The sequence below is a fragment of the Leptinotarsa decemlineata genome, unplaced genomic scaffold (assembly GCF_025532065.1).
Source record: "Leptinotarsa decemlineata unplaced genomic scaffold, Ldec_3_MD MMD2_tig00026328_RagTag_RagTag, whole genome shotgun sequence".
NCBI lineage: Eukaryota > Metazoa > Arthropoda > Insecta > Coleoptera > Chrysomelidae > Leptinotarsa > Leptinotarsa decemlineata.
In genome coordinates, this window is record NW_027412688.1 from 27,348,297 (window position 1) to 27,371,476 (window position 23,180).

Sequence of the window (23,180 nt, forward strand, 5' to 3'; positions counted from 1 at the left end):
CTTGCACCCGAAAGAAGCACAATGACCCATTTCTCTGAATAAACACGAAAAATCACCAATGTTCTCATATAACCAATGTATCTTTTGATGACAAACACTTAGCGCCCTCTATATACAACAAATTGACAGTTTGCTTCCCGATTAGAGGTATAATTGCTGTGTACTGAAACGCCATTTTGATGAATAAATATCTGAAGATTTTCTCTATTTGATTCTTCACATTCCTAAAGGGACTAATAAAGGTTAGTTTGAATAATAATCCATATTTTATTTTAATCGCCGGTATTTAGAATTCCTTCCAGAAACTAAATAAGGTTAGTTTTATTGTTGAACAAATTGTGTATTTGAGATAGCATCCTACAACTTTCTTTAATTTTACCTTACCAAATCCCTTGCTTATTTGATGTGGTTTGATTTCATTGAGATTATTTAAGATGAATTTTAACGCTTCATGCATATTTGTGGTTATTTTCACATGCTTTCAAAATCAAAACATGCTTTCAGTCTATCCCAGAGCTTCTATTTTTACATTCCGTAGATATAATATTCAGATTTTGTAAGCTTTCTTATGTACATCTATGATCATGTTGTAATAAGTATAACTATCAATTTTGATTGTCAAGTTGGCGGGAATTCGGTCAAAATGTTGAAGAAAACCAATTTCTAAATTGTCGACGTTTCAAAACTTTATTGTTTCATCTTCAGGACTCTGAAGTATAAGAACAAGACATACATATTCAAATGGAAATTCACAAAGCAGCTCTGTTAGAAACAAAATGAATTATGTAATATAACAATCGTTAAAAAATTATAAACGTTTCGAACACTTAACAAAAAACAACGTTGATGAGTACTTACATTTAGGGCGGCTTTCCGAGTTGAAGGGTGAAGTGGATAATTTCGACATAAAATATAAATACGTACACAGGTTCCTGAAAGACGTTGACACAGACACGAAGGGATTAACAATCTGAACTGTCTGTAAATCGTTCCTTATAATTCAAAAAAACCCATGAAAGAAATGAGAATTGTATTTGGAAAAATCTGTCGGTTAATGATTCCAAAGTTAGTTATCGTTTGATTTTTTCTATTAGATTGAAATATGAGGTGTGTAAGTTTTCAATATCCGACCTTTTGTTAACGCATTTTGTTCCATGTTTTGTTATTTCAATCATTTCGCTCAGGATTTTTTTTAGTATCGTCTATTGTCCTATAATACTGACTGACTCAAAATCAAAAGTATGAAGGCACGATCTGAAATGTTCTGCAAGGCTAGTAGGATTCTTCATTGTTTTTAGTGGGTTGTGTATATTTTTACAATCCCTGCTATGTTCAGTAATTTTTTGTTTGAGATACCGGCCTGTTTCTAACAGAACTGCTTTGTGAATTTCCATTTTAATATATATGTCTTGTCCTTATACGTCAGAGTACTGAAGATGAAACAATAAAGTTTCGAAATGTCGACAATTTAGAAATTGGTTTTCTTCAACATTTTAACCGAATTCCCGCCAACTTGACAATCAAAATCATATTCAACGGTCGCCATCCTATTCAAATATAACTATTAAATTTATAATAATGGGGCACAAAGCTCGAGTCGAATGGAGGTGTGCAGAAGTGGTACAGTTTTTATAAGCTTAGGGAATTCACGGGCCCCTTTTTATTAACTGGGGCATTTCTTGAAACACCCTTTCAAGCATATCCTAATTCTGGAATTACATTCAAGCTGGGAGCATTTCATGATCCCGGAATCATACTTCAAGCTGGAGAATTTTCTGATTGTGGAAACACCTTTCAAAACTGGGGCATTTATCCTGACCATGCGAAGCACCACACCCCAAAGTACCTTTTGGAGCGTTTGATAACCTTTCCAACAATTACCCAGCAACTACACTCCAGAAATGTACCCCTGGTAGTAGGAGAATGGATACTCCAGATGCTCTCTAGCAGGGGTCTTGTCACCCCTTCTCTGGAACATAGTTCTGGATACCCTAATTAATCACCTTAACAAAAATGGATTCTACACAATTGCATATGCAGATGACATACTTATCGAAGCAGACCGGCGAATTTGTAAACACACTGTGCGATAGAGCGCAGGATGGGCTCAAATTGATAGAAATATGGTGTAAGGAACTCTCACTGTCTGTAACGGTCTAAATTTACTTGTAAATATTGTAGATATTGTTCGTTTATTTACTATGGAATCGACAGAATTGTCATTTATTGATGACGAACTTTTCGTCACAGCTAGGGACACATCTGGTTTGTCAGTGTACCCAACCTACATTTTCAAAGAAGTTGTTACGTTTCAATTTAGCACTAGATCAAACTGCTCTTATGTGACCTTTCAAAAACACTACCTTACCTTTTAAGATCTTTATTCAGAGGATATTAACAATGTAATTCAGTTACAAGTTCATTTTATTCATTTAACATCATAGTAATGGGAATCTTCCGTTCCATAGAAAACCATACCTGAAATGTACAAGAATAAATGTATGCTCCCTGACTAACTGCTTTGACCAGTACTTACGCATTCTCCTTTTGCCAATCGACGTTGGAGATCCGAAATTCCTCGCTAGGTTGAAATAGTTGTTATTGTTTGTTTCTCAGTTTACTTCGCCTATCATTTTTCAGCCGCTGCCTGCCTTATTCTCTATACCTTTCCGAGAATATTTCTTGCATAGATTGTTATTCATCACTTCCAGAAGGATTACTACATATTAGAGCCATATCGCCTGAAAAACAATATTAGTTAGCTCTGGTTTCTGAATACTGTTTGATATTTTCGGTAAATAATCTGAATAATACGAATGCTCTAATATTTGTACTGAAAGGGAAGGTTATGGTGACTTACCTTATATGTTTCTATTCCATCGCATGAATAAGGATTGGTAAATAGTTGAAAATAGGTTGGAACAATATTTTTGTATACATTCGTAAACAAGGTTAAGAGACAGCTGTTGGTTGACATCTGCCGAACTTTCGTAGTGTCGTCCCGTCGACTTACACCGAACTAGTTCTACAGTTGTTCACGGGTGGAGGATTTATCGGTTACTCAAGTTGTCAAGGGTTGTTTTAGGGTTGCATTGCTTTGAGAAGGAGTTTTGATGGGTCATGGACTTGTTGATGATGTATCAAGTGGCTGTGGAGGAATTGTTAGATTTATGATGTTGTGCACAGCGCCCCCTTGGTGCTTGTAGTGTAGATTGGATGCACTGTGGCAACAACTGGTTAGCTGTCAGACGGGGCAGTCTCTTAGTATTTGGAAGTTAGCCTTCGGTGAGCTTGGTTCGGAGTTCAAAAGGGTACCATCAGACTGATTGTAGGATATATTTGGTTGTATTTGTGCCATCCTTCACGGGGATTATTTCTACAAGTCAGGATTGTATAGTGGAAGACTGATTGGTCATTTTGGTGTGGATATTTGCAGTCTGAAACTTAAGCTCTTTTGAGGATTTGTGGTGGTTACCGAACTCGTGCCAGGTGGAAGGATTTCCGAAATTAGGTATGTCTGAATCACTGTCGCATCTCTCATGTGATCTTAGCTATGATATCACTTCTTCAATTCTACAACCTTCGTTTCTCGTCTCTAGATTCATAAGAAACAGAAGGCCCTCAGTCACTCATCAAGTCCCAGCAGGACTTCCGTGCAGAACACCGCACACGAAGAATCGTATAGAAAACCCCTTGGCCAGGGTAAGAATTTTACCATTAAATGTGTTTTAAATGATTTTAGTAATTTCTGGTTCCATCGTTATATCTCAACTGAATATTAGTATTGAAGAGAGGTTTCAACACTCATTCAATTTTCTTGATTTTTACGGGTCATATGGTTATACAGGGCACCCAAAAATATACTCTTGTTATCTTGCTACTTTGCTTAAATGAAAATATACCAGGGGTATTGATTAGTCAAATAGTCCTATTGAATGGGGGTTGAATCTCACCTTGTTTTTATCTGATTCTGATTGAGAATTTTCTTCCGTAGGGTTTTTCTTCCTGCTTTTTTTTTGTCTTCGTTAAGGGTTCCTGTTTTCCTTTTTTTTCTTCTTGGGTCTTATTTGATGATCCATTACTGGTCCAGCTTGTCGTGCCCTACAGGGTGATCTATCTTGGTGGTGCTACAGGGTGATCCATCTCCGCCGTACTACAGGGTGATCCATCTCAGCAGTACTACAGGGTGATCCACTTCCGTCGAACTACGGGGTAGCCTAACACCATATACCGGGTGGCCCAAAAGGAGCACGCAAGTTATAATTGATTTAATTGAATATTTGTGATATACTGAGATATTTGAATAATTGTTGCCCTTATGTTTATTGATACCTGTTGATATAGTGTTTGTTTATCGTTTATTGATTAAGAGTTTGTTATTGATACCTGATTGACATAGATATTTGTGAAACGGAAATTGAGGTATATTCTTCCTTTCACGATTGCTGATTGACACCGATGCGCCTACGCCTGAGCTCACGCGACGCAAACGAGTTTGTCTTACCATCCGATACTAGTATTTACGATTTCACCTACTCAATTTTCGTGGTAGTTTTACTCGACGTATTGTAGTTTTTTTGAGCGTCGTTACTACCGTAATTTATGGCTGATTGAATTCGTGGTATATACACCGCGCTCTTGTATGGACATTTGAACATCGCGTAGTAGTGTGAATATTGCATTGTTGTCTTAGAAGCGTTGTTGGTTAATCCATGTAAGTTAGGATTACTGAATAAATCATATTGGGGACCTTTATCTCTTATTTCCAATATTAATTGGTAAGTTATTGATATTGTGAGTTACTTAGGGTATCTGGAGGATTAAATTTACCTGGCGCCCATTAAGATCTATTTGAAATTTGCTAAGTTGTTTACCACTCCCGTCTCCACTGTTTAGCTTAGCCGCGGATACCCATCTGTCTTATTTGTTACCGACAGATGATTTAGTCTCCTCTTGTGGTTTGTGAGGTGACATGTCGATCAATTCCAAGAAGACTGAGATGGTCCTTTTCACCAGGAAAAGAAGTTTAACGGGCTTAAAACCTCCCGAAATCCTCAAAAGCAAACTAAACTTCTCTGGAGAGGTGAGATACTTTGGTACTATCCTCGACAAGAAGCTAACAAGGAACTCTCATCTACAGAGTAAAGCAAAAAGAGCATACGTGGCTTATGAGCAATGTCGGAGGACAGTGGGACGCACATGAGGTCTTTCACCCCATGTGGTCACCTGGATCTACACTGCAATAATAAGACCTATGTTAACGTATGGAGCCATTGCATGGGGACCGAAAGTTCTACAAGCAACGGCCATCCAAAAATTATATCAAATACAGCGACTGGCTTGTTTAAACATCACAGGAGCCATGAGAACAACACCAACCGCGGCAATGGAATTAATCTCGGGTGTGACCCCTCTGTACGTTAAGGAGGTTGTGTTAATGACCATGGTACGATTGCACACGACTGGTGTAAACCTTGAGTAGGGATGGGTAAATTGAGGCTGGGCCTATGGCGGAAAGCGCTTACTGCGCAACCTCTGCTGCAGGCAACAAGTGATGCAATTGAACCCAGGTTTGTGTTTAATAAACCCTACAAAATACAAATCAAGCAGAACACAGAGTCAGATGCTACAAATGCAATACGGATTCATACAGACGGCTCAAAAACCAAAGAAGGTTCAGAATGTGGAGTGTACTCCAGATCACTAAGCCTAAGGATTAAGTGGGGAATGGGAAGAAATACCAGCGTGGTCCAAACAGAACTGGCTGGTATCTCAATCGCCACAAAAGAAATAACCAAGAAAAGAATTTCTGGCAAAAACATAATAATCTGCACTGATAGCAGACAAGCACTATTAGCCTTGAACAGACAGCATGTTACCTCAGGGCTAGTACTAGAGTGCCACCAAGATTTAGCCAAAGCCTCGGTAGATAATAACATTATCCTGAGGTGGGTTAAAGGGCACGACAGGAGTAAAGGTAATCGCTTCGCCGACTCTTTAGCCAAGGAAGCGGCTGGACTAATAATTTCAGGACCCAGTGGCACCCACGGCCTGATGACTTCGACAATTGCGGAACTAGTCAAATGTTACACCCATGCTTAATCCCTAAAGAGATGGAATGGAATCAAAGGATATAATCTTGCCAGGATCACCTTGGGCGACCCTGGGAAGCTGGCGCCGAAGAAATATCTGGCGATGACCAGGAAAAATCTACTCCTCACAGTAGGATTTCTGACTGGCCACTGTCAGCTAAGGAAACACCTACATAATATGGGGCTAGTGGACACACCTCTATGTAGGATGTGTGAACAGAAAGATGAGACTGTCAGGCATGTTCTGTGCGAGTGCCCGGAGTTATCGTCAATAAGAGAGTGTGTGTTCGGCGAGTCTTGGCCTACACCTGCCGATATGAAGGAGATGTCTCCCAGCGACCTGTCCACCTTCCTGGAAAGGACAGGATGGACAATGACCTAGGAGGACAACTCCTCAGGAGGATGTACAATGGGTCACATGTGGCCTAAGTGCGTGGGCTTACACTCACCCTCCCTACTCTACAGATACAGACCTTTTGGACATCAAGCAATCACCAATGACTAATAAGATAAGTACACTAAACTGTGTACTCTCAGTGTTCATCATATTCATTATATCATTCATTCATATTTTTCTTATGATATGAAATAAATGTTATATTTTGTTTTATAGTACGTGTTATTTTCTCATAACTATTCATTACTGGTGGTGGCACCCTTAAAAGTAAACATTGTGAGGTCTCAACAACGGCAATGCAATGTCCACCAATAGTGAATAGATTCCAGTCTAACCCACCTGAAGAGAGTCTCTGCTGCTAGTTTGTGTGTTCACCTGCTATAGGAAACACACTTTTGAATAACTTAACGTTACAATTGCATTTTATGAAATAGAGTGGAATATAGATATTTATGATTCTTTTCCGAATCGTCTTTGAAAATTTCGATATTATTCGAAAAATGTACATATTTTCTATGTGAGTTTGAGTATATGTGATAGTTTTGGCAACACATAAATTGTGGTGAATACAAAGTATCAATTTTCTCACCGTCGAATCAGAATTTTCTGCAAGTATTCACAAAATGCGGATTTTACATTGTACGACCATCCAATCCATCAGCGTAAAACTAGTTCCGAATAAAATCCAATCTCACTGCGAAAATAAAACCCTTTCGGGTAGACATGCATGAAGGAGAAAACAAATCAATATTGTTTATGACGAAGTTCTGGGTCAGGCCAACTACTGTTCACATTGGGGCAAACTTTTTGAGGCCGACTATAAAAAGTATGGAAATCGCGTCGGATGGTACGCTGCCAGCGTCAAGCTGGCAGATGGGAGGTCTGGAAGAATACGCGACACATAAATCAAATAGTCAGGGTCACGTTTCCAAAAATTCAAATGCTGGGGGTATTTTGTATAATGATGAAGTAACCGATTGTTGTGATGAATAATACTTCAACCACGTCACTGTGACACAACTATTTGCAAGTGACGCCTGGAAATTCTGAATTCTGCAATTTGAAACATAAATCGGAAAGTCTGAACACAAGGTGTTTGTATCCAAAAGGTATTCTGGAAGATTTTTTGCATTTAACATGGTCCGTGCAGTTTCAATAAGAGTTCGGTTTTTCGTTCTGCAGCCTTATTCTGTTCAAGTGTGTAAGACATAGTGATTCGATGATGTAAACCATACTTTTTTATTTATCCTCTTCATATCTTTTTTATCGAATTCTTTATCACTATACTGTATGTCCAGATATTTTTGACAGAAATTCTTCCAGTTTGTTTTCCACCTGAGACTTCTCTTTGAGGAAATGAACATAGCAAAATTCAATTCATTCATATTCGAAAACGATGAATGATCCTGCACTATCAATTGATTTCATAATCATTGGTCTAAAAAAATCAGCATGAATGAGTTCTCTAGGTTTACTGGCTCTAATTAATCCTCTGACCAAAAGGTAGTCGATAATGTTGACATTACATACAGACATCACAGAATTCTCCATCAACTTTCCTTCTTTTCGGAAAATCCTGAACATATCTCTTATTTTGATGACAGAGACGTTCGTCTGAACTTCCTTGATAACCACATCGATAACATTTCGGAGTAAACTTTTTCTTCAACTTATCTTTCTTGGGTAGGGTTGATGTTATTGGTGGGAATCGATCTTGACTCTCCGATGCTACTAATGCTGTTTCAGTGGAACTATCGTTTGTTTCTTCTCGTTCTTGGAGTCGAATTTCAACGGTCCATAATCTTTCACGAAGTAACTGAATGGTTATTTGCTCCTTAGAGACATACCCCTATGCATTTAGGAATTCAAAAAAATCTTGAATCAAAGTATTGAGTGCCCTGTTGATGAATACCGACTCTGACCACTTCACTTTGTCCTCTTTCCAGGTTTCTTTTCGAAGTTCTATCCATGTGTTCAGCTATGCTTTCTAGGAGAACATTGGCTGTGATTCCAAAGACTTTGTTGAATAGTTTATCTTGTCCTTGATCGGATCTTTGCTCAAAGATTCTGGTCGGTGTAATAAATTCTTTTCAAACTGCAGCAAACACTTGTATGTTCCTTCCACATCATCATCGCCTGTCTCTACTGGTTTAACTGAAGATTCAACTGGGCCCAAAACAGCATCCCATGTATTGTGTGCGTCCTGCCGGATTTTGATTTGAAATTTCCAATCAAGCCAATTGAATTGCCGTTCCAATTTTCTGGATCAACTCTTTCGGAATCTCCATCTTTAACAAGTTTATTTTTCATCTCAACTCAATTTACTGATATTTCACTAATGTGTTTAAGGGCCCATAAGCTGTTGTAGATTATACATGAAATTGTGCATCGTAGTGAAATAGCGAAGTTGAAGTGGAACTTTAATGAACTTGAGAAATAGAAAATTATACGTTAGAGTCCGACTTAGAAAATGAAAGAATTGACTAACTGAATTTTCTGAAAACAACATTTTGCAATCAAATAAATCTATACAGGATGAATACAAGTTACAATTCAATTCATATTCCAACAGTACCCATAGTTTCGAAAGTATTTGAATGAGGTAACAGGCATATATATATATATATATATATATATATATATATATATATATATATATATATATATATATATATTGCTTTGTTTCAATTTTCTCCAAATCAACTCAAAGGGATTGAAAACAGAAAAATAGGGGGGAAGTGTATCTATACTTATCAGCAATACTCTCAATGACATACACTTTTTCAAATGTTCTTGTCTGTAAAATTTCAAGTAGTTGGTTTTTGGTATAGTAATTTTTAAATTACAAATTGGTGTCCATTAAAAAACTTTGTATTTCATCAGAGTACCGAATTGTTATTCGGTATTTGGTTATTTATTCTAAGTATTTGTTACGTAATTCCACTTTTCTTCTGCTCTCAATAACTGCTTGACGTTTGTACATTATTCAAAATCCAAATCCTAATTTTTCTATCCAATTCTGAAGAGTTTTGTCACAGCATCTCACATTATGGCCGAAAGTATTCAATTTCTTTCTTATGATTTCAGTTGTGGGAATCTCATTGCTTTTGTAACAGTCGTATATTGTTTTTTTCAATGATTTTATCAGCTGAACATCTGAAGGTTTTGGTAATCGTGTATCACATCGCGTCTTGTTTTCATAAGGTTTGTTTTTGACTATTTTACGTACAGTTGAGAAATAAATTTCGGTCAAATCTGATGTTGCCTGTAATAGTTTGTTTCCCTCGAAACCAAACTTGAGATGTAGATTCTTATAGACATTGAAACATCACTGAGGATACACTATAAAAACACACTTAAATTCTATTTTCCACGATAGTTCTATATTTGTTTCGGTTATTACACCATTTTGTTGTGTTTTGAAAATGGTGTAATGACCGAAACTAGTCAACAAATATAGAACTATTGTGGTTAATAGACAAAAATGTGTTTTTATAGTGCATCCTCAGTGAAAATAAATTTGAACAAAATAAACAAGTCGGCAATCAAAGAAGACATTGAAACATACTCTCTGTGTTTCACAATTCAAATGCATCCGAATCTTATTCACTGGTATCCCTTTTTCGCATTGTTCACCATCGCTATTGGAATCACTACACTGAAAAAAGTCTGCGTTATTGTCACACTCGTTATTACTATCAGTAGATACTTGTCCAAAGACGCTACATTTTAAACAGATAACGAAAATTTCAGGTAATCATAACTGCACCAATATCGAATTTCAACACTCAAATCGCTATCAGGTCCTGGTAACATGACTTCAAATGTAATTTTATGACTATTCAGTCAAACATAAAACTCGGTCAGTAAAAATTATCCAATACGAACCGCCAAGTCTACAGTTCCCTGCCAGTTCATTTCTATGTATTGGTTTTTTTGGCCTTGGAGAGTGCCTTTAAATATGCACAATATCGTTTACTTCGACTATACCTTTTCTTACTGTACTTTCGATATCCGATACATAACCAAGACAATAGCAATATTGTGAACCGATTCATCATCCATTCAATCACGCAACAGGCTTCAGTTATTTTCTAAACCCAAACAGAATCGAGAAGTTTTATGGAATTTTAAAATTCAAAAAGTAAAAATCGTGTCAGTTTCAGATTATGGCATTGATGAGAGAAATCTCCTGCCCAAACGAATTATATTTTGATGTCGTGAACTTTCAAAGGAAAGTGATGAAAATATGATTTCCAATTAAATTCAAAATGTCATCAGATGGGTTTGAATGGTCGTTCCGTTAGTTTGCCTCCATTAAAACTTCAAACTTCCATATCTATCGCAATGATCCATTGAAATATCCGCAACTTAATTAAATTCCGGAGTAGCCTAACGACTATAGTAATCAAGAGATATCGATATAGTTGGAATATCAGGACCAAAGTGGTGAGAGTAATGGATCAATAATAATTGCAAATGTTCAAAGTGAACTCTTCAAAAAAAACAGATATCTTCACGGAAGATGAAACACTTGAAAGACTTTAAGTCATAACATGTTCATCTCAATTCTTTGAAAGGTTTGATAATTATAAGGAGTACTGTCCAAAGGTGGAGATGAAATTTTTTCCACTTACAAATCTCATTGATGAAATGACACTCCTTGATACTCAAAATTTTTCAAATAGAATTGATGGTTGAGTGTTTCAATTGTTTATATAGGGGAATTGCGTCGATAGATATTCCGGAACGTATAGGTAGAAAAATTTAATAGTATGGGGGATGACGTTCGCTACAACAAACACTTCCGACTAAACCTGAAGTAGGTTCGAACTTTGTTATTTTGTCGTTATAAAAGTGTATACTGATATTCAGGATACAATTTCAGTATACAGGGCGTTCCAATGAAGACTTGCCCGCCCCCCCCCCTGTAAGTCAGAAACGGACGTGTAATCGAAAGTTTCAAAGGACGAGTCAATTTTTATTTCTAGGGAAACTAATTTCGATATGGAAATCATACCGGGAACTTCACCCCACTGCGGTCAGCAACTAACTCCCCTATTTTGTTCAATGGCATGAGAGGTCGAGTGATACATCATTACTATGTAAATTACTTCTGTAAATTAAATGTTAAACGTTTCATTTGAGAAAAAACCAAAGGAAATTAACAAAAGTGATATCAATGACAACACAATCAACGAGTAATGTGTTCAAAATGACCTCCATCTAGTTTCATACAGTCTACTTTCCAAAGCGTTTCTTATTATTGAAAATCTTATACAATTGGCTTATACATATTTTTGTTTAAATAACATCGGTATAAGACTGATGAAAATACAAAACGATCAGACAGTGAAATGACAATTACCTGGCACCTCGAATATATATATATATATATATATATATATATATATATATATATTTGAATGTTGCAACTAATTTTCCTTTATTTTCAGTATTTCAATTTTGAATTTTACAAAAAGGATTTGAAGCTACACACATAAATCCAATAGTATATAAATCAAACCTCGCAACACACGCCATACAAAACAAACATAATTTCCCCCCACCAGAGAACATAAAACTAATAAAACCAGTCAACAAGGAAAACCGCATGGACATTTGGGAAAACTTGAACATCCATAAATTTAACGGTCATAAATCACTTATCGACGAACAAGTACAAATCAAAACACAACAAGACCTCACATTCAATATATTAAACAAAACCATACACATTCCGAGAGAAGATCTAACACAAAGAAGAGTACCTGATGCAGTACAAATACAGACAAATTTAGCTAAAGTACCTGAAATACCTGGGTTGAGATGCTCTGACCGTATGAAGAGGCAGACGACAGGATGACAAGTTCAGTTTGAGGAGTGCCTAGAAGATGACAGTACTACCAACTGTCGAAAGCGCTCGCAAATAATTATTAGAAGATATAACAAAAATTGTTCAGCTGACTGGATTCTCAAGGTTTGACTGGTAGAATAGTAATACTTCATGAAAACAATGCAAATTCAAGATGGCCGCAGATACAAAATGGCGGATTACATATTATTTCACAACTACCTCCATATGGGTATCAAATGACAGGGCTGGACTAGTATTATAGTAGCCGATCGGTAGCCGGACGGTTCTACGTGGGTGCTTTGTTCTCTCAGTCAGTCAGCCGATGTGTGAGTTGATAGTTCAAACCCCAGGCCGAACGCTCGATTTTCACTTGCTATCGTCAACCCGTTGAAAAGTAAGTCCTTAGCTCGCATGAGTTTCGACTTCTGAGGGCTGTCGTTCGAAGGATGCGATAGTTGTTAACGGAAAAAATATATATTTCAAACATATGAAACTATGAAAAATATTCAATAAAGGTAATCTATACAAAGAACTTTGTCAACTCACGATCGAGATACAAGCATGGATCTCACACCAAGTCAATATGTTGAGTCGTGTCAAGGCTGTGTGGCGTTAGGGTTGCTAAAAATGATGGCGATACACCATCCAAGTTAAGGTGAAAGTTTGAAACGTGCCGAGAACTGTGTAGCATTAGGGCGAATAAAAATTAGAAACTTGAAAATTGAATAATTAAAAAAATATATTAAACGTTTGAAAAAATATGTAGATAATGCACAGAAAACTGAAAAATAATTCGGAAGTTTCTAGGTAGCAGTTATTACACCATCCTCCTCAGCAATATACGGTATTGAACAGATGAAAAAATAATAAAATCGTTGGGCGTAGTGTAACCTGAATAAATATTTAAATACCACGCCCAAATATTTTATTATTTTTTCATCTAATCATTACCGTAGATTGCTGAGTTATTATAGTTTCTATTACATTATCTACATCTTTGGTATAAAAAATTGTTTCCACTTATTTTTATTATTGTTGGGTTTTGTTTGAGTATGTACCTATAGATCTCAGTGTATTTGTTGTTGTTGGAAGTACTGTCATCATATGTATTTCCAAATCTTCTCCACTCCTCAGGTAGTCTTGGTTCTTGAGCTAATAATTTTTGAGTTGGATGTTGGTTGATTTGTGATGTTTTTTTCGGGTCGTTTTATTTTTATTTGAATATTTATTTTCTATCACATCTATTGTTGAATCTACGAACGAATCTGGATAGGCGTTCTCTTTCAGAACAGATTAAAATACTTCCTTATTGAAATTTTCAACTGTATCGTTTCTGCTCTGTTATAATAATAATGTGACTGTATTAGAATGATTTGACGTCTTCTTCATCATTACCTCAACGTCAAAGAAGTTGACCAGCTTGTTCAAATCGCCATCGTGAATCTTATTCTCAGTTCCTGTCTGTTTACACAACTTAAAAAGCATTCAGATTCGAAATCATTTATTCATTTATTCATTCATATATTTCTTATTTATGTATTCATTTGTTTCTCCATTGAAACCTTAGTTCAATGTTCCAAATACGTTTCAAAATCCAGTGGTGACCATCAACTAGAATAGAACAAAACTAAAATGATCGTTAATAACCTTAATAGCCAAAATAACATTTCTTGATAAAATATATCGAGTTTACCCAATAACTTATCGAGTGTATTACTTTCAAACCTGTACAAAGTTCTCTATTACAAATTAATATCTTTTTCAGATTGTGAGAGGTAAATAATCCCATGAAAGTTCAATAAAAATACAAAGTTTTTTGGATACCCCAAATACAGTATTCTGTGTATCTCCGGAAACAAAATAAATATCGTAGTACTTCAGTTACTCCAATTCTTCTTGTATGAAATACTGGTAATGGAAATTTGAAAAAAAAAGTTGCTGGTATTTTTAATTTGAATAATCAATCATGAATATTCAGTTTTGAGTATATACTCATGAAATTTGAGCTTTGAGTACTGAAATACTTGAAATATATGTAGATGATGTTGAGTAATCAAATAAATTCAAATATTCCGAGTATTTGAAATATATATATATATATATATATATATATATATATATATATATATATATATATATATATATATATATATATATATACATATATATATATATATATATATATATATATATATATATATATATTGATTGTTTGAGTATTTCAATATCAAATTCTACAAAAAGGATTTGAAGCTTTATATCTTCTATTAATTATCTGCGAGCGCTTTCGACAGTTGGTAGTACTGTCATCTTCTGGCCCTCCTCCAGGAGGGCCAGAGTATTGTTCTCATGTATGGAGCTCTGCCACCAAACATACCCTGAAGTTGCTGGATTTCATCCAGAAAAGAGCCATCCGCCTGATTGAAGACGCGAGCATCACGTACAACCTTGATAGCCTGGAACATCGAAAAAAGGTTGGAGATTTGTCTCTCTTCTATAAATACTTCCACGGGGGATGTTCAAGTGACTTGGCACATTTGATCCCACCAAGAGCGGTACATATCAGAAATACGCGACGGACTGTGGCTGCTCATCGTTTTGAGGTTCAACTCAGTACACCTCCAACTTCACTATTTGAAAACTCTTTCATTTGGAGAACGGCGTTGTGTGGAATAAACTTCTTGGGAACGGAAAATGGATTTAATCTCCAACGATTCAAATCTAATGTGAATGACTACTTTCGCACAAGCACCGCTCTAAGAGTGCCTTGAGGATTTTCCTATAGTGCTTGTGTTTTGCCCTTAAAAAACAGTTGTTTGTTTTCAGATTGAATGAAAATTCATCGAAATTTCTGATACTGTAGAACAACCTGTTGCAAAATTTATTGTATATCAATTTCTCGCCACAGAAATGTCTCGGATTATATTGTCATCCACAATATCCGAATTCATTATTTTTTAGTAACAGAAGCTCTTGCTTTTCACTTCTTCTAGAGGCACCCACCAGTAGAGAAAGAGCTCTATTAATGTAATCCCTAATTATGGAAAAAGATTATAAGCCTGCACACCTCTCAAATTAACCTAATGAGAGGGAAACAACTTCACGGAACGAATCATTATACCGAAATCTGAATTAGCACTGCCTAGGGCGTACACCTGCAAGAGAAGTGGCGCATGAAATTCTACTGTAAATTACCTAAAGTTTGTCTGAAATACTCGAACATTTCTCAGGTCTTTTTGAGCTCGAACCGTCCCTAGAGCTCAACTTTCGGAAATAATTTTCGAGGAACAAATCATTAGTCATGTTACAGTCTCAAACTTGTCCGGGATTTGGTTACTAACAATTCTCTATTATATACGGTAATGTTCTGTTTTGGCTCCTTGAAAGCCAACTCACTTCAGAACAGTGAACGTAACAAATATAACGATGATTAGGAGCCCAGAATAATTAATTATTGAGCCAACCCTCCTGTACGGTGTGGGTAGTGAGAGTCCCTCAGGGCGTTGAAGGGTCTGCACGGAATATCAAAGTCATTGATTCGCGATTTCGTATAAAAAAAAGTTTGTTATATGCCCATGACACTGAAATACAGCATGTATAGCGATTAACTGTAGCAGGAGATGAACATTCGTGGTATACACTGTGTGAAAGTAAAAAATTGACAATAAAAATATCTTGGAATTGAAATAATAAAATCCAAACGTTCAAAAAACACTTTATTGTGTGACTTTCACGGAACAGTTTCCAAAATCGCAACACGTGTTTCGCCATACAATGCCTACTTCGGGCGCAGTTTTACAGAAAACGCAACACGTGTTTCGCCATACAATGGCTTCTTCGGCTTCTTTTCACTAACTGTTAGTAAAGACATGCCCGAAAAAGTAATTAATAATAATAATAATAATAATAACTTTATTAATTCCTTTAGGATCACAATGTGATATAGGACAAGTCAGTGAAAAATATAGATAAATAAACTTCAAAATACAGATATGACGAAACAATGAACATAGAAATTTTTGATTTAAAATTTTGAACAAACTTTTAAAACTTTTAAAATGCTTAAACAATACACATAAGCAATACACATATGAGCATTTCAATCACTTCTGTTCACATATTCGACGACACTGTAGAAACATCTGGAAATCAAAAACTCTTTCAGTTTTGCATTGAAAATACCTGGGGTTTCTTCCGTCCGTACCTCAACCGGAAGTTTGTTATAAAATTTTGTCCCTGCATAGGAAGGGCAATTTTCGAAAAATGCAGTCGAGTGCTTTTTTAATCTGATTTTATTCTTTTGTCTAGTAGGATAGGTATGAAAATCTGAGTTTTGAAGGTGCGTGTCATACTTCTTCATAAACAAACAAACGCATTTATGAATATATATACAAGGTAAACACATGATTCTATTTTCAATAAAAATTTGTTTGCACGAATCTCTATAGGCAAGATTGAATATCAAACGAATAACTTTTTTTTGGGAGACAAAAATTCTGTTTATATCAGAAGAACAGCCCCACACTGCTATATTGTTGGAAATATGAGGATAGAATATGGCATAATGAACATTTAACAGCTGAGATTTATTAAAAATTGAAGTTAACTGTCTTAGGGCCATAGTATGCGCTGTTAAGTTTATTATTCACTTGATTAATGCTAGATTGAAATGACATATCACTATCTATGCACATGCCAAGAAATTTAGTTTTTTCTGATGAGTTGATGAGATCATTATTGACTTTGACCTGTAAATTTTTTATTTTTCTCTGGTTTCTGTAATGGAACTGCAACAAAACAGTTTTCTTCGAATTTACAATTAAAGAATTCCTGCGACACCAGCTTGTGAATTCTACAGATAATTTGTTGAGTTTGTCCTGGAGTTCCTCAGGACTATTTGCATCAGTGGCAAGTGTCGAGTCGTCAGCAAATAAGACTACAGAATCTGTACTAATATGGTTTGGCATATCATTTACATACAATAAAAAAATTAGTGGGCCCAAAATGGATCCTTGCGGAACACCTAAATCGATATTATATGACAAAGACTGCTTTTCTTCTACTTTCACATGTATTCTTCTGAATGTTAAATACGATTTTAACCACAGGAGAAAATTACCCCTGAAGCCAAGTGAATGCAACTTGCTTAGAATTATATTCAAATCAATGACATCAAATGCTTTCGATAGATCAAAAAAAAAGTGCCCCAACATATTTTCTCTGGTCTAGTGCATCATAAACGTACTTGAAAAAAATATATGCAGCACTTTCAGTTGACCTACCTGGGCAAAACCCATGCTGATGTTTGGAAATAATATAAATTTTTTCTATAAATGACAGCATTTTAGAATGAACACATTTCTCAAAAACTTTACACAGTGCTGTTTGTACTGTTATTGGTCTGTAGTTTTCAATTATATACATTTCATTATTTTTGTGTAGAGGAGTAACTAAACCAATTTTCATCTTATCAGGAAATTCTCCAACTTCAATTGATCGGTTTATTATAAAAGAAAGAGGTTGACTCACAGAAATTCTCATATTTTTCACAAGTTTTGTTGATATACAGTCAATACCTACCGAGTTCGTATTTTTGAGTGACAGAATAATTTCACAAATGTCACTTGGTTGAACGGGTGAAAAGAAAAATGTATGATGCACGGACATGGTTGTAAAATCTGTGAACGAAGATAGACCGAAATGTTTTTCAATCTCACATTTTGCTACTGTTGAGAAGTATTTTCCAAATACATTCACAATTTTATTTTTGTCATTTATATATTCACCGTTCAATTCAATCTCCCAGTTCAACTTTTTTTTGACCTGCCTGTTTTGTTTCTAACTAAATTCCATATTTCTTTTTGCTTTTGTCGCTGATTCTTGTTATCAAGATTCAGTTGGTAGAATGAATACTTTGCATCATGTAATTTACGCTTGTATATACCCTTCAAATAATTGTAATATGTCCGAATATTCATATCATCACTACTGCTAACAAGCCAAAATAAAGTTTTGAGACTATTTCCCATGTGAATGATATCGGCGGTCACCCATTGTTTTCGTCGCCATAACTCGGAAATTTCTGATTTTCTCACAGTTGGACACGTTGAGTCAATATAAAATAATATTATATTTACGAATGAGTCATAGGCCGAATTTATATCGTTGAAACTCTCATAAACACTTTCATAATTTTCATTTTGAAGAGCAACTTGGAGTCGAGCAAGATTTTCAGTACACGTGTTTACATATGTAAACATATGTATAGCGAAACACGTGTTGCGTTCTTGTAAAACTGTTTGTTGACAATCTCTTAATAATGTGAAGGTAACCAGGTTCCAGAGTTGGGTAGTATCCGAATACTTCTGTATTCGAAAGCTTTATTAGGATATTTTTCAAATTTTGTATTCAGTATCCGTATCCGTGGCCAAATTTGTAAGTATCCGAATACCGAATACTTTTTTCGATCTTCGGATACTTTTAAATTATTCGATGAATGGAAACCAGACCAAACAGCCCCATTTTATGCAGGCGTATCTTGTCGCATTTTGTCGGGCATCTTCGAAAACGGTGAAATACAATTTTAGCACTCGAAAAAATGATTTATTAGAGTGCCTTATATATCAAAAATGTGCAGTAGACCCCACTTGGGGCTTGTTTTCTTCCGTTCACGGGGTTGGGACACCCAAACTCGAAGTTCAACATCCTCGAAAACGGGGTGAGGTAATGCGGTAAAATCTTTTACCGCCTTACCCTACTAAAAGATACCAAGTACCAATCAATCTCGTTGAATCAGAATATATGTCGTATGTGCGTGGCCATTTCATAATTCCCATGTCAATCATCCATTCCATCCCTGATAAAATTCATTTCATTTGTGAAAATTTTTTGTATCCATTTTTTAATAACTTTGTATAATTGAAAATAAAATATTCGTTTTAACTTCAGTTGTTTTTCAGTTTTCCAATATTACTGTATTCATGAGTCAATTGCAATAGGTAATTTATTCAATAATTTCCTTGAAGAAATTCAATATTGCTATGTGTGAACTTGAACTACATATCGAACGATGAATGCGATGACTCATCCAACAATAACATAAAACGGTAGTAACTTCGTTGAAGCTTTCGGTGAAATAAATTAGGAGTAAGACGATGAAGAAATTGACGAAGAAGAAGATGAATTTCAAATTTCACATTTAGACATTAATGAAGAAAAATACAACGAAGAGTCGGAAGACGATATAGAACTACCGAAACACTTCCGATGTGCCACACGTACTTTGAATTTAATAGCCACTACTGATTATAAAAATACTGTCAGATCAATTCCAGCCATACGTACAAGAGAAGAGAATGCATTTAGTAAATGTGCTCAGTTATGGAAAAAATCCAATACCAAAAAGCAATGAAATATTAATTGAAAATTCAGGGCATACACTGAGTTCTCCAGGGGCAACCAGATGGAACTCTGTTTATGATACAGTTGCGCAGATTTTGCAAGTAAAAGAGAAACTTCCAATTCTGCTACAAAGTTTATCTTCAGAACCTATTGAGGGAACTGAACTATTGTATCTGGAAGAATACTGCTTAGTTATGAAACCTTTGGCTTTAACGTTAGATTTGTTACCAGGTGAAGACAATGCATATTTTGGATACTTGTTGCCCAGTCTAATTTCTTCAATTAACAAGTATGAAAAACTCACTGCCCAAACCCAAAATGAATTGAAATATGGAGGAGAACATTCAGTAAAAACGTGTGATAAAATTTCAAATTTGGAATGGGAAGATCCAATTATAGCAGCAGTTCTGCTTCCCATATTTGAACTAAAGTGGTACCTATAACATTGTGAAAAATCCAAAAAAATCTTTGGAGGATATTGAAAAATGTATAATGAATTTTGCAAAAAAACAGATGGAATATGAATTTTACAACGAATCAGATGAAAGTGGGAACCAAAATGTGGACGACTTTTTTGATTTCACAGATTCCCAAGATAACCAAGAAGTAGGCAATGAAGGCAGTAGTAGTACTATGAACGAACAGGGTACTGAGGGTACCAGTGAAAGTAGCAATAAAACTACAAAAATTAAGCTGGAATTATTAAGATACCTGGAAAACAAAAGAACGAATTTACAAGTATTACATGAATACCCAATATTGAAAAAAGTGTCACTCAAGTATAATACATGCTTACCTTCGTCAGCACCAGTAGAAAAAATTTTCTCTAATGCAACTATGATTGATACGCCAAAGAGAAAAAAATTAAGTGATGAACACTTTGAAATATTGGTACTGACGAAGGCAAATTCAAACTCAAAGGTACTATTATAGATATAAATGTCACATCTAGCGAACAATGTGGTAAAAGCTAAAAATATATTTTTTTCACTGAAATGTTCTTTGTTTATAAAATGAGTATAAACAGTTATTTGAGTTTCTTTTTTTTCCTATCGTTTTTCATCACTTCATGTATTTGATATTCATCCCTAGTATTTTTACTTGTAAATATTAAACCACTATTTTAACTAACTCTGAAAGTATCCGTAAAAGTATCCGAAAAAAGTATCCGAATACTTGTATCCGAGTACATTTTTAGGTGAAAGTATCCGTAATTTTTTAAAAAGTATCCGGATACATTGGAAGTATCCGTATCCGGTATTCGGATCCTTTTTTTCTGTATCCGACCCAACTCTGCCAGGTTCAATTCAAATCCACAAAAACCCAGGCATCGGTTTTCTCTAAGAAGATAAATGTCTCCGAACCGAATATTATAATATCAGGTACGACAATTTCGCTTTCTGCTTCGTTAAGTTTGTTGGGGGTTGAAATGGACACCAATATGTCTTGGCACAATCATGTCGCTGCAATTGCAAAGGCTGCTTCTCAAAATTTGAAAAACTGTTCCGAACAAGAAAACTGTACACGCCTCAGCAACTTTTGATTCTTCATAAAACTCAGATCACACCTTCTTTGGAGTATTGTTCTCATGTATGGAGCTCCGCCCACAAACACACCCTGAAACTGCTAGATTCCATCCAGAAAAGAGCCATTCGCCTGATTGGAAACGCGAACATCACGTGCAACCTTGATAGCCTGGAAAATCGAAGAAAGAAAGGTTGGAGATTTATCTCTCTTCTATAGATATTTTCACTGGAGGTGTTCAAGTGACTTGGCACATTCGATTCCACCAAGAGCGATGCACATAAAAAATACGCATAGTTTTGAGGTTCAACTCGGTATACCTCAAACTTCACTGTTCGAGAACTCTTTCATCTGGAGAACTGCGTATATGTGGAATGAACTTCCTGAGAACGTTTTCCCGAAAGGATCCAATATCCACCAATTCAAATCCAATCTGAACTGCTACTCTTCGCACAGGCACTGCTCTAAGAGCGCTTCAAGGATTTTTCTGTAAAGCTTGTGTTTTTTCTTGAAAAAAAGGGTTTGTTTATACGTCAGTTATGGATTTTCATCAAGTATCAGCCTATTCCATCATATATAATGAAATCCAAATGAGCTCCTCGAATTTCTATTGTGAAAATTCAAATGGCATTTATATTTGATACACCATTTTTTAATTATTGAAACATGGTGCTAGTACTTACTTGTATCATTTTCATTGAGAATTATCGAAAGAATTCAGTTCAGGTGATAACTCAACTGACGATTAGGATGATTTTCCTTTAACCGATAAAATAATGAAAAAATTGAAGGTTGAGCCACTAAAACAAAGTTCAACAGCAATAAAACGCTTTCTCTGAACACAATGATACTGAAAATCATCAAATTAACATATAGGTGCCATTATTCTCGAATCACACATGACATAAAGGGTCTAGTTATCCATGAACATCCCAATTTCAATCACTATCACTGTCTTAATCGAATTGAACCAATGGAATCAAATACGACTGTGACTGAATATTGAAACTTTGGATAAATGCTTCTACAGAAATGCACTTATTCAATTTGATATTATGATTTCATCCTTAGTAACAAATATCTCCCTAAAATGTTCACTTTTCGATGCGAATGGAACTATTGTAGCTGTAGTTGAATTAATTTGCTATATGAATGTGTAAACTCACTCTCATCATTTTCAAAATAGACTTGTCTCCTTCGGTAACATTAAGGTGTAATGTTATGAAAGAAATGAGTGATTTTTCCAGAACATTTGAAGCACACCAATGAAAATTATAATATTAATTATAATATTTAACATAATATCAATACTCTTTCATATAAAATCATGGTAGGTGTCCCAAATTAAGAGAAGAACATCCAGACTGGTTGGACTTCGAATGGAACTTGTAGTTCCAAACAATTTGTCTACTACTGCCAGATATCATCAGTGGTATGTGTGTTAACTGAGAAGTCTCAGCAACGACAAACTGTCGTTGCTGTCATTAGTCCTCTCGATGTTATTCACGCTGTACAAGGAACAATAATTGAAGGTCTCAACCTAATAAAATAATTAATATTTTTGCAAATAGCCATACTGCTCCAGAGGTATTGATGAACCTAAAAGTCATTTCGAAACTGTTCCGAATATGTCGTGATTAACTGAAGAAACTGCTGAACCGGAACTGACTTTGCGACCAAATACCCAGGAGTCACAGGCAATGAAGAAGCTGATGATTGTGCTAGAGAAGGATCATCAGCTCCATATATTGGCCCTGAACCAGATGTGAAGGTACTAGAATCTAGATGTGGAACCAGTTCAGCAAATGAATCAAAAACAAATATGAAGATTACTGGGAAAATACATCTGATGGTAGATACGATAGGTTCAGAGCGAGTAAAAGTTGAAATTTCACCAAATGAACCCAAT

General features: G+C 35.5%; 1 protein-coding gene and 1 long non-coding RNA gene across 2 annotated transcripts in view; both read right to left on the minus strand.

Moving 5' to 3' along the window:
* Positions 1–23,180, minus strand: part of GABA-B-R1 (gamma-aminobutyric acid type B receptor subunit 1) — a 418,797-nt gene that overhangs the window by 299,782 nt on the left and 95,835 nt on the right. The gene's annotated exons all lie outside the window — the stretch shown is intronic.
* Positions 2,365–2,839, minus strand: LOC141485461 (uncharacterized). The gene is made up of 2 exons (XR_012467224.1): positions 2,537–2,839; positions 2,365–2,478 (listed from the first exon to the last, which is right to left on the minus strand). It is a non-coding gene; the product is annotated as an uncharacterized lncRNA (long non-coding RNA).